This window comes from Cucurbita maxima, unplaced genomic scaffold (genome assembly GCF_002738345.1).
Source record: "Cucurbita maxima cultivar Rimu unplaced genomic scaffold, Cmax_1.0 Cma_Scf00202, whole genome shotgun sequence".
Classification (NCBI taxonomy): Eukaryota; Viridiplantae; Streptophyta; class Magnoliopsida; order Cucurbitales; family Cucurbitaceae; genus Cucurbita; species Cucurbita maxima.
In genome coordinates this window covers 20,604-25,374 of record NW_019272218.1, presented here as the reverse complement: position 1 = coordinate 25,374, position 4,771 = coordinate 20,604, and the positions used below count along the sequence as shown (strand labels likewise).

General features: G+C 33.7%; 1 non-coding gene across 1 annotated transcript; it reads right to left on the bottom strand.

Moving 5' to 3' along the window:
• Positions 1 to 555: 555 nt before the first annotated feature.
• Positions 556 to 627, bottom strand: TRNAC-GCA. The gene has a single exon. It is a non-coding gene; the product is annotated as a tRNA-Cys (tRNA).
• Positions 628 to 4,771: the final 4,144 nt, after the last annotated feature.

Genomic DNA, 4,771 nt, shown 5'->3' with positions numbered 1-4,771 from the left:
TTAAGGGCATTAGTTTTGAAAGTTCATGAATATTTTTGGTACTAGTGGTTTTGTCAATATAAGAATGCAACTTATATTAAAATTCATACTAAAAAATTACTTTTTTATGTTTATGTCACGAGCCATTTTCGAAGCAAGTTAAAAGAGGTTGAACACAAAGTAAAATGTTTTCTCGAAATAAAAAAAGAATTAAAATATAATAAACATAATATTTACATTATATTCAAAATAGAGTTTATAGGTTCATAGTACAAAATAAGGGAAAGGTTAAAAAAAAATCATTTTAAAACATCAAAAATAGTTTTGGTGGGTGTTGTTGGTCTAGGGCAACTACTCTTAGTTACATGAAAAAGATGGAGTGAGTACAAGACTCGGTAAGTGGGTGCACACGGTTCTTGTCTGAGAATAGTGGCCCTTAGGTTCTAAGGGCATGGTTCTATGTGGTGAAGGACTTTGGAATAAGGTTTGGAATCGGTAATTATTCTTATTTCTTTTCCTTTAGACACTCGGTGGTTCGGAGCAAATCGAACAAAGTGTTCGTCCAAAATTTTTAAAAGGGCCCAACCAGATTCGAACTGGTGACCTCTTGATCTGCAATCAAATGCTCTACCACTGAGCTATGAACCCATTTTATATGATTTTAGCCTTAGTGACCCCTTCTACCAAGTGTCAGTCCAAAAGTGTAAAACGTGTCTGTCGAAAATAGAAAGGCCAAAAAGATAATTCAAACATAGTTCATCTACAAACTACCCAAAGCTATTAAATACAAATTGAAGAAAATATGAAATAACATAAATAATCTTAAATGTAATTCAACTCCCGAAGATAAAAAGTCTTCAAATTACATTCCAATGTCAAGTGATATTTTATTACAACTCAATTCTTTTCTTGATTTATAGTAATTGAACTTAAAAGTATGACAAATACGCTGGATTTATTTTAAATTTCCTTTAAAATTGTTGTGCACGAAGTACAATGGAAATAATATATATTTTTTTTTTTTACTGTTTTGTAATTTGTATGGTATTATTAGAGGCTTTTGAATGAAATATGATAATTGATTCTCGGTCCACTTTGACAATTTTAGATACCTCCATATCCGATATTTGATGCATCACGTTTCACTATGAGATCTGCCCTTGGGTCAATAAGACTTAAGTCTAGAGTTTATTTGACTAATGATTTGATTTTTTTGGGTTGTAGAGATATCCTTTACAAATCAAGACTTTGTATTATTTTCAAGACACTCATCAAGACATTTGTAAATATGCCTGATATCTTGAAGGATTTAGGACATAATTGAGAGAACCTAAATTTTTTTTGAAGTTGGCTTTTCTAGGCTACGTCATCACGAAAGTTTGAGACAAACTCAATGGACCATTGAATGTGTTTTATAAGGCTCAAATAAATTTAAAATCCAAGAAAGTGGATCTGAGTTTGATATTATTTGATTTTGGGTATGGACACAACTAGCTGATTTCTTTTGATTGCATTAATGAATGTATGTAGATGTTTAAAGTGTTCATCTTAATGGTTTTAGAAAATATCAACACATCATCAATATAAACTTTTGAGATTTTTTTAAAGGATTGAAAATATCATTCATAATCATCTGAAATTCGGATGGAGTGTTTTTTAGCCTAAACCGCACGACGTTCCTCTTATATTTTCTAAACTAGACATTAAAGGCTATTTTATATTTGTCCTTTTAGGAAATTAGAATTTTTCGAAATCCCAATTTCATATCGAATTTTATAAAAACATTCGACTCTCAATTCTTTTTATCAAATCTTTTTTTATTTGGTTTGGATATCTTATTTATTCTAAAACCTTATTCAAAGGTTTGTAGTTAATTACCAGTATCAGAATTTCTGGTTTCTTTTCAACATGTTGTTAACCTAAAATGTCAGACACCATCACATGCTCTTTGAAGACCTTATCAGCTTCCTCTGCAAAATATCACCTAAAATTTCAAAGTATTTAGTGTTTGATGCTTTTTGACTTAACGCTAGGGTTCTATTTACGGTGAACTTGTGATAATTTTTGTCAAATTATATATTTGAATACCTAATACATTAAGATATAATATCTTATTTAAATAATATTAAAATGTCGTAGAATATCATAATATATGTTTAATTAATATGAATCTCATTCAAATTTTAAATATATATTTTTATTTAATGTTTATGATACACATCAATTATTTTACTGTTTAACATATCAAATACCTTAATATGTTTTGATATTATACTTCAAGACTATAAGAACTTACTCAGAGGACTTGAGAGTTACGTTGGCCCAGAATGCATCTCATGGACAATGCAAAACTATGGTGGTGCTCGAAGGTGAGTTGTATAAAAAACTAGTCATGCACCAAAAAATCATGGGAAGACCATTGATGGAATTGAAGCAATCGACGCTCCCCTGGATGGGTTTCCAATCAAAGACCTAATGTTTTATGTTGACTCTTTTGAAGAAAGAGACACATGATCGAAGAACAAGAAATGTGGCGGTAGCTCTGAGAACTCTATTACACTCATAAAAAAATGTGTCGAAGAGTTAGACATTACACAGAAGATCTTGCTTTCATCGAGGAGACCCGAGTTTGATTCTCGACAATGAAATTTTATTTTCTTATTTCTTTTATTTTATAGTTTCATATTTAAACTTTACCTAGGTTTGAGAAGCACTATAATGGATGAGTTCAATAGTATCTTAAAATCAAAAGACTCTTATGAACTTGGTTTGAGAGTCACTATAATGATCCAATTATCTTAGATTAAAAAGACTTTTATGAACTTTGAACCTTTAATAGGGTTATGTCATAGATATTTGGTTCAATTTCAACAAGTGAGGTTGAGGTGATTCAAATGGTTAATGTGATAATCCGGTCATTTTCAAGGTCTCTTTTGTTGAACGCCATCATGGCTGAGATGACTGAGATGAGCACCCAAGTGAGTTTGACAAGGAGGGTCGTAGAGAACCCCACCCCAAGCCAAGCTCATTTTGGGCTTAACGAACTTAAAATCCAAAAACACAAACCCTTAAATGTGAACTCGGATTCTAAGAATTAAAAAACTTTATTTTTGACGTAGAACAATACTTGAAGGTTACACGAACTTGCTCGTAGGACCTAAGAGTTACGTTGGCCACAATGCATCTCATGGACGATGGCGCTCGAAGGTGGATGATATAAAAAATGGGTCATGCACCATAAACTCATGGGAAGACCATTGATGGAATCGATGCAATCGACGCTCCCCTGGATGGGTTGCAAATTAAAGACATGAGGTTTGATGTTGACTCTTTTGAATAAAAAACCAACGATTGAACACCTCAAAATGTCGTGGTAGCTCTAAGAACTCTATCATACGACCTGAGAGTTGAGGGTTATAAGAACTTTCTCATACGACCTGAGAGTTACGTTAGCCGCAATGCATCTCATGGACGATGCAACACTATGATAGTGCTCGAAGGTGAATGGTATATAAAATGGGTCATGCACCATAAACTCATGGGAAGATCGTTGATGGAATCGATGCAATCAATGCTCCCCGGATGGGTTGCCAATCAAAGACCTAACATTTGATGTTGACTCTTCTGAAGAAAGAGCCACATAATCGAACAGCTCGAAGCATCCTGGTAGCTCTGAGAACTCTAACACACACAAGGAAGGACGTGTCGAAGAGTTAGACATTAAGCAAAAGATCATGTTAAAACTCTTCAGGGATCTGACAAAAGACTTCAGGACATTCTCACTAAAAATCCATTGTCATTTAGCGGTTAGGATATCTGCTTTCATTGAGGATACTTGGGTTTGATTCCTGTTAATGAAATATTATTTTTCTTTCATTTTATTTTACAGTTTCTATCTTAAATTAAAAAGATTCTTATGAACTTGGTACCTTTGTTAGAGTTATGTTATAGATATTTGGTTCAATTTCAACAAGTGGGGTTGAGGTGATTCAAATGGTTAATGCGATAATCTAGTCGTTTTCGAGGTCTCTCTTGTTGAACGACATCATGGTTGAGATGAGCAGGTGATTCAAATGGTTAATGCGATAATCCAGCCGTTTTCATGGTCTCTCTTGTTGAACGACATCATGGTTGAGATGAGCACCCGAGTAGAGAACCACAGCTCAAGCCAAGTTCATGTGGCCTTAAAAAACTTAAAATCCAATAACACAACCCCTTAAATGGAAACCGGGATGCTAAGGAATTAAAAAGATTTATTTTTGACGTAGAACAATACTCGAAGATTACTGGAACTTGCTCATAGAACCTAAGAGTTACGTTGGTCGCAATGCATCTCATGGACGATGCAAAACTATGGTGGCGCTCGAAGGTGAATGGTAAAAAAAAAGGGTCAGGCACCATAAACTCATGGGAAGACTGTTGATGGAATCAATGCAATCGACGCTCCTCTAGATGGGTTGCCAATCAAGGACTCGATGTTTGATGTTGATCCTTTTGAAGAAAGCGCCAAACGATCGAACAGCTCGAATAGTCTCAGTAACTCTGAGAATTCTATCACACACATGAAAGGACGTGTCGAAGAGTTAGACATTACCCAAAACATTATAGTAAAACTCATTAGCGATTAGACAAAAGACTCCAAGACAACTACACTTAAAATTCATTGTTGTCCTACGGTTTGTATATTTTGCTTTCACATAGGAGATTCTGGTTTAATTCTCTGTAATTGAATATTATTTTCTTATTTCTTTTTATTTTATAGTTTCATCTTTTGTCACCAATTATATTTAAA